Genomic DNA, 13,161 nt, shown 5'->3' on the forward strand with positions numbered 1-13,161 from the left:
CAACAAAATCATGGAAAACAGCCAGTCCACCAACAAAACAAAACCAATGGACTATTTACAGATTTTAATTTTAAACAGGCAGCAGAATTCAAGGTTGGGGGAGAGTATGGGAGAGCTCCTTTACAGATACAGCAAAGAAGTAGTTTCAAGAGATGCCTCATACTATTAAACTGTGGAGAAGCAACAGCAGTAAACAAACCTGGCCTTCAGTTATTGGTAAAAGAAGTTGGAAGCAACAAGTCTAAGATCATGAGTCAGAAAAGCAGATTCACAGGCCACACCCACGTTGGGTTCTATATGCCATTGATAAAACAAAGAGAAATTGATGTAAATATTTTAATTGCAAGGAAGTGAAACTGGTTTTTAATCCCACCAGTTGATCCCAGGCCAGGTTTTCTTATTATGCAACTGAGTATGTAGTCCCAAAGTACTGATAGAAAAGTAAGTAGAGAGGATGCTCTTTTCTTCCCACAAAAATACCACTTCTCTTACTAATAATTATAAAGAAAAAGAAAGCTTTTAACAGAGAACACATCAGAAAAGAGTCACATATTTAAATCCAGAAATTTAATATTGACATAAGAAGTTTGGGAAGAGAGAAAGCCACAGAAATCATTGATGAAGACTTTGCAGCTTTAGTTGAAATTTTTTAAATTATAAACACAAATGGAGAATTCTCTGCAGTTTGTATTTTGTCCATCATTCAAGGAAGTGACAAAGGAGAAATTTACCAGGATGAAAAGTAACCTGCTGGGGAACATGGATACCATTAATAGAGAAACAGTGATAAAAGATAGAGACATAGTGTTGTAGTCAAGGATTTCTTTCACTACCTTTATAAGAGAGGAATTTTGGTTTACATCAGAATCATATTGTAGTTATACTTAATAAAAATTTTAGATTATGGGATACCTAAATATATACTTAGGAGAATCAGTCAATAAATTGTATACAATATATTATAGTAGTAAACATTAGATTTTTGTTAAGGAATGATTTTAGTCTTTTGTGGTCTTATTAAAAGAACCTAATTTTTTAAATAATAATTGTTTCAATTTAGGAAATGAGAGGTTTAAAATAAGAACCAGATTTCTACAAGCGAGTTTCTGATGCTCAAAATGAGCAGGCTACAAAATGGTGCATGGCCAAGGCCTTGTGGGAATTTACCTGTTTCTTACAATTTGAATCACATTTTCTGTAATGTGCAGGGATGCAAAGTATTTTATAAATTATGCTTTTCACTTGAGCTCTTACACAAAAATAGCAGTCACCTTCAGAATTTCCTTGTCTAACTAATTAGAATAGACCTGAGGCAAAACTACAATGTTGACTTAGGTTTCATCAAGCTCCACTTTCTGAGTTTCTTTCCCCTCCGAGTCTATTTATCATTTCTATGCCCTCTGTTAATGAATATTCTCTGCAGAAGCCTGTGCCCTCAAGTTCTTTCCCTTCCCACACATCATCAAAATTTGATTTTGGATCATTCATGCTAAGAAAAAAATGACTAAGATCTTAAGGTACGACAGGTATTTGAAGTTCAATGGCAAAGAGAAATTTAAGCTAAAGGGATGAGGTTTCGAGATAAATGGGTAAGAATTTACTGTCAACCATTTGTTAGTAGATGGGAAGGCATTTTTAGCTCAGATCTTTCCTGTATCTTCAATCATAAGACTAGTCCTCCAAGCCATATAGTTAGAACTAATTGTATGAAAGGATCAAGATACCAGTAAATAAAAATAATTTCTTCTTAGTTCATAAATAAGATGTAGGTAACTAAAGAGGATACAGAAGTGTCTCCGTGTTTCTTGAATGCAAACCAGATAGCATGGAAAAAGAGTTTGATAAATTGGACTTGGTGTTGGTAAATGGCAAGGAAAATTCAGTGTGGAATTATAGATGGAAAGTATGTCAAATGACATGTGTGTGTGTGTGTTTGTGTGTATGCGCACGTGCCCACGTGTGTTTGTGTAGAAGCCATTTCTGCCATCAAGGAAAAAAATATATAAACCTCAACATCATTTTACTGCTAAATTGGGTCATATTTGAGAGATGAATCAATACTTGAAAGGTCTCCTAAGGTTACTGATTTTTTTTTTAAATGGCACTGGTATGCAGGGAAGGTCTGAAAGGACATACACAGGTAAATACTATCTGTCAAGAATTTTGGCAGCAGCAGTTGAACAAAAACTAAAATATGTTAGAAAGCACAGTTAATTTTATTTGTCCCATTATGAAATTAAAATTAAAAAGTGAAAAAAACTCTAAATTTTATTTATTTAGCAGTTATGTAAATTAAAACAGATTGATCTTACTACTCATTATGGTTATTAAGTTACCAAAATAATCCAACAACAACAACAACAACAGCACACTTGGTTTTAAATAATTCCTGAATATGGATGTATTTCATATATACAATCTGATAGCAAAAGAAGATTCTATTTAATTTACATGGACCAGTATTTAGTAGTTATTGATATTTACTCATGAAAAATAAATTTTCTAACATTCCATAATTAATATTTTTTAATGAAAGTAGGATTTAATTTTTCTTATCAGATGTTCCTCTCTTTGTTAAGAAACGAAGAAAAAAGGAGTTACTCATTTGAAGCAATTCAGCTCCTTGATTTGACTGATGATTATGAACATGAGTAGAGGCTTTGTCTATAGTACAGTAGCTCTTAATGAAAAAAAAAAAAAGGCTGGATCTAACATATTCTACAAAGGAAAGTGTGCCAAGACATAGTCAGCAATCTTTTCAATTTTTTTTTAAATTTAAAATTTAAAATAAAAAATTATTGTACTTTGCATGAATTCTACATTTCTCCTAAATCATTTTACTGTAGAATATATGATGATGTAATACTAAATTTATGAATAAAGCATAATAGGCTTCATATATCTCCATATCTTACACTGATGACATTAAATTCAAATGATACATTGTTATTGTTTCATGAACTCGGAAAAATTCCTCTGATAACAAGCAGAAGAAGCTGACAGAAACAACAGATTTTCTATTCTTTGCTCTTTGCTTGTGAAGCTACTCCAGTTGACCAATTAAAGGCAACACATGACAAAATTCTCCTAACTTCTAATTAATTAACTGTAATTTCACTGTTTTTAAAATTAAAGTTCCACTAATTCTGTGTGTGAATATCTTACCCTACTCATCTTATTTTCCTCTTTGACCTTCATCACATTCAGAAACCCCATGTCATTAACTTGTCAGGTAGTACCTGTTATGATCAGAGAAAAAAGCAAAAAGGAATGAATGTAACATAATGCCACCATAACCATTAATTAGAAGCCATGTTTTAGAGTATTAAAACAGAAGAGGATTAGAAATAATATTTAGTTTTCAGAAAGCTATATAGTATAAAAATGAAACCCCAAATGGCACCATAGAGAATTTTCCAGAGATTTAATGTATTTGATACATATCCAATTTGTGCCCATAGATGATGAACAACAAATAGTAAAGGAGAATCAAACAGACATTTCTGGAAAAAGGAGGTTAATACAATGAAGTAGATCACCTCATTAATTTCTTAGGCTTTCTTTGTTTATTATGCTAGAAGTTATATGACATTATTGGAATAAAAGCATTATAGTGACTTCGCCATTGTGGAACTTGACACAAAATGAGAACTCAGGGCAAGGAAAGAAATGAGTAAAGCCAGAAGGAAAAAGAAATGAAAGAGCTGAAAGATTTATTTCTGGGCTGTCAAGGGCTATGAGAGTTTACTAGTGCTCTCCTGCTTAATCTTCTTAATGCTATTGTTATAATGATATTAACACATATTTTATAGACAAGTGACTGAAGCTCTTTGGTTCCAGGTTGCATTTGATCATGTGCTAGGTTTTCAAGCCTGAGATGGGGGACAATCATGTCAGGAATTTCAGTCCTGTTCAAATCACCACCTGGTAGAGATACCATTCTGTAAGCTCATAGTTTTCACTCAAATTTTGAGCACATTAAAATGTTGCTTTTCTTTCTCCAGGATAGTAGTCTCTGCTTCAAGAAGACTGTAATTCTTACCCCTGTAACAATTTTACTGAGTTGTTTGTGCCAACTAAAGGTTTTGATTATTTTTTATATTAATGGATTCCTGGAATTACATGTAAAATGCTGTGAAGAGTTATTTGTTTATTTTTAGGGAAGGAATACATAGCTGTTATCAGATTCTCAAAACTCAATCAAATACTATGTAATAGTTTACATTAAATAAGGTATTGAATATCTCTTCTGGATCCAAACACTATTATAATGATTATTATTATTTTTATAGGATTTTATTTTTGAGTAATCTCTACAGTCAGCATGGGGCTCGAACTCACAACCCTGAGATCAAGAGTCACATGCTTTACTGACTGAGCCAGCTAGGCATCCCTATAATTACTTTTAATTCTTGCAATGTCCCTGAAATATCTATTATCTACATTTAATAGTAAGGAAACTGAAGCTAACCAAGTCCAAGTAAATCATAGGTATGGAATTAAAATCTAGGTTCGTTTCAACTTGAGAGTCACTAATTATATACCCTGCACTGCCTCTCATTGTAGATAATCAATAAATGTCCATTTATTTCCTTTGCCCCATTTGGGGAGGAAGAAAACAGATGTGTGAAAGAAATATAGAATCAAAAAGCAACTAGTACAGATTAGTTTTCATATAAATGATGTAATAATAATGCTAGCTAGCAACTACTAAATATTCATATTGTGCTAGATGCTGAGCATTACATACTTTATGGGCTTTCTTTTTATTTAAATCTCACATATATACTACCTCTCATAGGAAGTAGATGGTATAACATGCTAAGGTGATTGAAATAGCATGATCAAGTATTAGCCGTGAAACTGGAACAACTTTCTGGGGCTGATGGTTGAATTTTGAATTCTGACCAAGATATTAAGAGACAGGATGACTTCTGGTGAGAAGACTGGAAAGCTCTTCACACCAGGGGAAAGCATTCATGTAAGCACAGTATTGCGTTGCTTAAGAACCATGAACCCTATGAGGCACCTGGGTGTCTCAGTTGGTTAAGCATCTGACTTCAGCTCAGGTCATGATCTCATGGTTCATGAGTTTGAGCCCTGCTTGGGGTTCTATACTGACAGTGCAGAGCCTGCTTGGGATTCTCTCTCTCTCTCTCTCTCTCTCTCTCTCTCTCCTCTCAAAATAAATAAACAAACTTAAAGAATTGTGAACTCTGTGGGGTTCTGATGAAAATTGAAAGGAAGTTTCTTCTTGCAGTTTGAGAAAAATATAAATTGGTATCTCTTCATCTCTTCATGTTTAAATATGACTGTTACGTAGATGTGTTGAAATAAATGATCCAAATTCTCTTTCAGCTCTAGAATAAATGTTTATATCACAGAGGTAGAGTCCATGGAGTCATTTTCCCAAATCCATAAATACAACTCCTCTTCCCCACCTTCCTTTTTAAAATGTTTTACACTCTGGAAAAACAAACAATAGCAACAACAAACACAATTTCCTTTTATCCATAGTTATTATTCATCTAGTCAAGAAAACCCAATTTGATATATTTATGCCAAAGTATAAATGAAATTTATAATTCATTTAATTAGTTCTTCCCGTAAATTCTATTTATCCCTGCAACATATATCATCACATGAAGAGTTTTGGTGGTATTATAGTATTATAGTATCAGCTTGATAATATAGATCATCTGACTGTGTTCTCCGTTTAAATAATGTTACAGGAATCTTTCTGAAGGAATATTATAATAATCTGCCCAAATAATTTACAATTCTGTATGCTCGCCTTTCACACACATTTGGCATCGTTTTGACTTTCACTACTCACTTACTGTGTTTGCAAGCCTTTTTTGTTAAAATAGCTGGTACACAAATCATTTCCTGATTCCCACATGTGGAATGCTGATTCTATTTGCATTTGAGAGTTACTAGCCTTTACAACTAGCAGAGTCTGCACTTGAAGGAAAAACAGTGCTTTCTTTTGGCATTTTCAGAAGAGAATATTTTCAAATCTGTATTACTGCTTAAAGAAAACTGATTTATTTATCATTGTAAATTAATGACACTTCTTTTGAGCTAATCAAATTTAAATTAGACTATGAACTATAAACTGACAATAGTGTATATATTATAAATAAAACTATATTATAGATGAACTATAAGCTGTCTTTTTCCCCACTAAAGCAACAAAAAATAACATTTTGTAAAAAGAAAGAAGAAATGGTTTTCCTACCCATATCTTGAATCACTGCTCTCTTTGAAAGTTCTTAATAAGATATATTTTTATATCATTGGAATCATGGAAAAGCTAGCCTACGCATCCTTTTGAGTAATAACTTATCTCACATTGAAATATCTTAACATATGAACAGTAGTAGCTTTAGTGATAAATATTACTGACATGGATAAATATTACTGACATAACTATTACTGACATGATTTATCAAGGAGAATGTATTGGAAGTAGAGATGGACAGTGACAGAACAAAAATAATTTTTAGCTACACTTTGCCTTGATATTTAGACCATTAATTAAGAAATCATGTGAAGAGCATGAAAACAGGTTTCGTTCATTTCAAGGAAGCAGAATATTGGCTTATCATTTAACATTTCCTAGGCATGTTCTAATAGTATGGAAGGTTATGTGCATCATTTAAATTAACCACATCCTTCTGTTACAGTGTTACCCCTGTTTACATATAGGAAATAGGAAAGATTAAGAATGTTACCTAATTCTAGTAAGCAGCAAAACCTAAACTGATCTAATTCCAGAGCAAAGCTCTTTTCTGCCATCACTGTGGATCTCTGAGAATTAACGAACTCGTATGAGCCTTCTTCTAGAAAAATGCATATAGAAACAACACACGGGATGATATATCAGTATAAAGCTCACTAAATGGTGGGTTTGGAGTTGCTTCTGCTGGTAGAGATTTTGCAAAATCACTTTCCTCTGAGATAGTGAGCTTTCAATATTTTCTCTCAAGACTTTCCTAAATTATACATATCAGAAAGCTATTTTGCTTCAAGGCTAAAGAAAAATGAAAGGTTTTTTAAACTATACTTGGTGCCAGTGTTGTACTATATATTCTATATCTGTCAGGATTCAAGCTGTGTCCACAAACTGCCCATTATGCTATGACATCTTTCTTGTGAAGGAGACACAATTTAATAATTATGAAGGTGGGGGGGGGGAGAGAAACACTGCCTCTTGGTCCTCAACATCATACTGTTAACCTATCCTGGTGCCCTGGGCTAATTCTTTCTCACTTTTGTTGCCCCTTAGTACAAAGAGTATGTTTTTGTGATCCTCTCTCACAGTCTTCTCTCCGGGTGCATCTTACAGAAACACAAACCTTCTCACACAGTTACTTTGTACCAGGTGGTCTTATGTATAATTTTGAATTATATGTATAATTTTGTACTTCTCAAGTAGGGTCCTTGCAGACAATGAAGCATAATGGTTAAAAAAGTTGATGATCTTCTGAATCCAAATACTGCCTACACCCCTGACTGACTACCTGTGTAACCTTGAAACCCTTAAAAGTATCAGATTTGTCATCTGCAAAATGGGATAATAAATGCACCTACTGAATAGAGTTAATGTGTAAATTAATATAACATGAGATGGTACATGTTATGCATTAGCACAGTACCTAGCTCGTATCAGTAATAGCTGTTCTTAATATCATTCATTCTGTATTTCCAGTCTCATCTACGTGCCAAACATATAGTACTTTTTTTAGCAAATACTTCACGAAATTGAACTAGTTCTAAAATTTAACTGTTGTATCAACAGCAGAGTAGTAACCTCCCTCCTACCACTTCTCCCATAGGAAGGAAGAATAGACAGAGGAAGCAAACGGTCATGTGCTCTTTTCTAACTCTAGACCTCTCATCCAGCCCTTATCAATAAAATACTATTCCTGGACCTTAACAAGTTTGAGAATTTTTCAAATCACACTATTTGAAAATAGTTGGGCTTCCCTAATTTATTGTGCCCCAGGCCCAGAGTCACTGAGCTTATATTAATGCAGTCTAGTTGAGACTAATGATGATAATTAATGAACCATTTATGAGCTCATTGGGTCCTTTTAAAATGTATTATCCACACCTCATAGAGGTACAGCTATTCTATTTTTGTAGTAGACTCAACAATCAAGGTAATCTTTTAAAAAACACAAATTAGATGTTATCATTAGCCTGCTTCTTACCTCTAACAACTATCTACTTTGAGGAGACTCAAATATAAACCACTGAGTGAGGCTTAGGGGTACTGGATGCTCTGCACTCTCGGTATTTTTCCTTAACCTTCACCTGGTCCCAGGCACATTTTCCTCACAGCTTTGCATTTGCTGGTATTTTTATCTAGACCATATTCCCTCTAATCATTAACATTTCAATTCAAAGAGCCACTATTGTTGTTGCCAAAGACCTGCCTCCCCAGTGCCTCTCTATCCCATTATCCAGTTATATTTCTGTCACTTACATGAAATTTATTAACATGTTTACTCTTCCCCACTCTGGGGCATTTGATTAAGAGCAAGGACTTGGTGCTTTCTCCTTTACCATTGAATCCTCTGAGGCTTTCAACAGAGACTGGGGTATGGAAAGTGCTTAGAAAATGTGTGTTTAATAAATGAGCAAATATGTGAATGAATGAAAAAAATGTGAAACACTAGAACAAGAATATTTCTCTTTCAAAAGAACAGAAATAATTTCATTCAATAAGAATCAATCATACTTAGTTACTGATTTATGACTTAGTAGTTTGCATTCAGTAAAAAATGTTCCATTCATTGCTTTCTGGTACTTTATATGTCATTAATTAAATTTTGCTCATATTAAGGCCAATCCATGAGACATCATTTAACTTGTCTTCTCTAAACTCTTTAACTTACCCAGCATTAACTCAACTCAGGATATCACCAATTATTGATTGTGTGACATTGGGTAATTATACTTAACCTTTCAGTGCCTGTTTCTTTATTTGTAATATGGAAATAATAATAAGGCTTTTCTCATATGTTTATGAGGAGGTAAACTCATATATATATGTGTGTGTGTAATAAATATATATGAATATATGACCATATATAAAATATATAAGTGTGTGTATATATATAAAACAGTGTATATACATAAACCAGTATCTTAATATAGTGTCTGGCTCATAGAAGAATTGTAGCAGTACTGATTCTTGCTATTAGCATTATTATAAAAACTAAATATTGAGAATAATCCTTCACATAGTTGTATATTACACTGAAGATAACTAATAAAATATTTAGAGATCAAAGAAGGGGAACCACTAAAATATACTGAGATTGAAGATTATGAGAGTATAAAAGCAAAGAAGCATGAAAACAAAGTTTTTTCATTTTGTTTTCTTTTTTAAAGAAGAAAAAGTCTGGAAATATGAGGACAAAAACTATCCTTTGGTTGTGTTGACATGGAGATAGCTGGTGACCTTCGTAAGTAAAATTTCAAGGCAGTGGTCAAAGAGGTTGGGGTGAGAGAAGCCAGATGGAACTGAAGTATAGGATAAATGGGATGTGAGGAAATGGAAACAGTATATGAAGATAATTTTTGAAAAGCTCAGCCATGAATTAGATAAAGACGATAGGGATCAAGGGAAGATGTTAAGTGTAAAGTTTTTAACATTTTAAGTAGGAGTTACTTAGTCTAGAAGAAGTTGGAGTTTGATGGGAATAATTTGTAAGGAGTTTTTGAGTTGTAGAAAATGCAGTGCCGTGAAGTCCTTGAGAAGATGAGAGAAAATGGAATACCCAGAATACCCACTATGTATAGTGTAAATGGCTTTTCACTTTAACTGTTACAACAAAAAGAGTACAAAGATTTGTACAAATGCTAATGAATTCATGGATGTCACAGTGAGTTATTTACTGACTTCTATTTTCTTTCTTTTTAAAATTTTTTAAATGTCTATTTATTTTTTAGAGAGAGAGAGAGACAAAGTATAAGCAGAGGATGGTCAAAGAGAGGGGGAGACACAGAATCTAAAGCAGGCTCCAAGCTCTGAGCTGCCAGCACAGAGCCTGACAAGGGTTTAAACTCACAAACCATGAGATCATGACCCAAGTCTGACACTTAACCGAATGAGCAACCCCGGCACCCCAGTGACTTCTATTTTTTTAATGAGATACAAGGCAACTTATCTCCTGAGAACAAGGGAGACAGAGAAGATAGAGGGAAATTTGAGGAGACTAGGGAAGATTTGTAAAAATATATTAGTCCTTTAAGGACAATTAAAAATAACTTACTAATAAGTCAGAGCCATTTTTACAGTCTTGAAAAACCCATCTGAAATTGGTAATCTTAAATTTATTGTAATACCAATTTGCCTTGCCATGTAATTTTTTTCCCCAGCTACTTGGCTGTAAGTTTGAAGAGATAGAAAAGTTAGAGATGACAGTGAAGAGAAAATACAATTATGGGGTACTTGGTGGCTCAGTTGGTTAAGCATCTGACTTTAGCTCAGGTCATGATCTCCAGATTCGTGAATTCAAACCCCACATGCGGCTCTTCACTGACAGTGCTGAGCCTGCTTGGGATTCTCTCTGTCTCCCTCTCTCTCTGCTCTTTCCCCACTCACGTTCTCTTGTTCTCAATATAAATAAATTAAATTTAAAAAAGAAAGAAAACATGATTAGTATTTGAAACATATATATGTGATGTTCAACGTCAATAGTTATTTAAAAATTCAAAGAAGGAATGTGAGGTTTCAGTTTATTAATATAGCAAAAAATAAAAAAATTTTAGTATATTTTATGTTGGCAAAGATCTTGGTAATATAACTTGATTTGGTCTTTTGAAAAGTAATTTGGCAATATCTCACAGGATGAAAAGGTCCTAGATTTTACATGTTAATTATAAATCTGAAAACCTACTCTAGTAAATAATTTATATTTAGAAAATTATTATATAAATAAAGGTGTTCACTGTCATGTTGTTTCTAATAAAATATTTGAAATATCTTTAACAGTCAACAATAGGAAAATGTTTTAGTTATATCTCCTAAGTAGAAATTACAGTTATTATCATTACAAGAAAATGCAGCAAAATAGAATGCTTAATGAAGAAATCTGATTTCAAGATCATGTTTACCTTATGACAACTACATAAATATATGAATATTTACTATAAATTAAACCAAAATAAAAATTTTTTAATTCAGTAACAGTATGGGAATTTTGTGTTTGTTTCAAAATAATATTTAACATGGTTCTTTTTATAATTTTGCTTTTTAAGAGAAGCAGTGAAGAAGTTTTCTACTGCTTTTCTTAAGATTTTCTGATTATCACATCATGTTACATTTCATACTTTCAGATAAAGTTAACAATTCTATCATCAGAGATTTATTTTATAGTTCATATTCCAAGTTATTTGATATAAAGGCCTGGTACAGTTGTAAGTGCTTCAAAAATACAACCTGAAGATCTTTTTTTTTTTTTTTTTTTTGCTTAGTCTTTCCTAGTATGGAAATTAAGAAAACTACTTAAAATTGCTAGCCATTCATTTCTACATTTCTCATTTTTATTCACTTCACAGAAATGGAAACAAATGAGTCTGTAGGTACACCTGCCAATTTTTTAAATCCTCTATTATCCACCTTATGAAACTGTACTAATATGAATGCTTCCAAAGCTCTTCAGTTACTGAATTATACTTTGTCTGTAATAAGTATCTTATGGAAGTGTAAAATTTGAACTCAACTTATGGAATCCTTTTAATTTCGTAGTTCAAAAGTGATAGATCCTTAGTTCAGCCTTATGATTAACAATTATTTGCATAGTCAGGAGTTCCTAAATTATTGATGAATAACTGCCAGTACTCCTGCCATTTCTCAGAAGTTCCCTATTTCTCTCTCTTTCTCTCTCTGTCTCTCCCTCTCCCTCTACCTCTCCCTTTCCCTCTCCTTCCCCTCTCCCTTCTTTCTCTCTCTCTCTGATATGTGTGCGTGCAGGTGCACACTCATGTACATATTGTGATTAGCAGCATAGCCTCTGGCATTATAAAATCTAAAGTTTAATTCCAGTTCTGCTGTTTCTGGGATATTTCATTTTAGGTGAGTAACCTAATCTGTGAGTTTTTTAGTTTTTACATATAAAATGAAGATTCCATTTATAACAGACAATCCTCAGAACATCCTTAATCATCTTAGAGTTTCTTTTACAGTCAGATACAAAGCAGACACTCAGTATATGACTGGGATTTTTATTACTTTTTTACTATTTAGGTTTTGCTTTTCCTTGAGTCTGTGAGCCCCCATAATGAAATGTAATTTCCAATAAATTGAGTAACACTTGTTATCAGCAGAGATTTTAACTGAGTTATTTTTCAGTGCAACCCAGATTAGTTTTCTGCTTTTTTTTTTTTGCCTTATGTAGGTGTTCAGTAAAGATTCATTTAACAAATAATTGAATGAATAAATGAGTTCATGGATGAATGATTAAATGCTACTTCTTGAGAAATTAGAACAAATATAACACAGTGAAAAAGGTGAGAAAGGGGTCCATGGGAAAAACAATGACAAACTCACTTTTATGCCCAGGTCAGAGTAGGAAGAACTGCCTGTTTTCAAATGCACAAAGGAGAATTTGTTAAATAATATACCTTAACTGTTTTTAAAAGTTAAGCACAAAATTCCCTGATGAGTTTTGTATTTCACATCAATAAAAATAATCTGAGATTAGCCATACTAGAGAGAGAATCACATTAAATGACATTATGTACTTCAAATTTCACTGTACGTTAGACCGTGCTTACAATCGATGTTAATGATAATCTCTGCCCTCTGAAGTGGAATCATGTCCATGGTACGTATTAGTCATATAAAAGATTAATCAATGAACAGAATTATTTAAAGACAATTTGCTTTGATTTATGCAGTGGTTCTTCTAAAAAGACAATACCAAGGGCGCCTGGGTGGCTCAGTCGGTTAAGCCTCCGACTTCAGCTCAGGTCAGATCTCAACGTTCGTGGGTTCAAGCCCCGCATCGGGCTCTGTGCTGACAGCTAGCTCAGAGCCTGGAGCCTGCTTCTGGTTTTGTGTCTCTTTCTCTCTCTGCCCCAACCCCTCTCATGCTCTGTCTCTCTCTGTATCAAAAATAAATAAAACATTAAAAAAATTTT

At 33.2% G+C, this 13,161-nt stretch overlaps 1 protein-coding gene and 1 long non-coding RNA gene across 2 annotated transcripts in view; one reads left to right on the top strand and one right to left on the bottom strand.

The window, feature by feature from the left end:
* Positions 1–13,161, top strand: part of PKIA (cAMP-dependent protein kinase inhibitor alpha) — a 94,778-nt gene that overhangs the window by 38,865 nt on the left and 42,752 nt on the right. The window lies entirely within an intron of this gene.
* Positions 672–13,161, bottom strand: part of LOC115279316 — a 62,417-nt gene continuing 49,927 nt past the window's right edge. The window contains exons 2-3 of the long non-coding RNA XR_003903357.1: positions 3,166–3,239; positions 672–747 (exon numbers count right to left, since the gene is read on the bottom strand). This is a non-coding gene — a long non-coding RNA (uncharacterized LOC115279316). The remainder of the gene's footprint in view (positions 748–3,165; positions 3,240–13,161) is intronic.

The sequence above is a fragment of the Suricata suricatta genome, chromosome 15, assembly GCF_006229205.1.
Source record: "Suricata suricatta isolate VVHF042 chromosome 15, meerkat_22Aug2017_6uvM2_HiC, whole genome shotgun sequence".
Lineage (NCBI taxonomy): Eukaryota > Metazoa > Chordata > Mammalia > Carnivora > Herpestidae > Suricata > Suricata suricatta.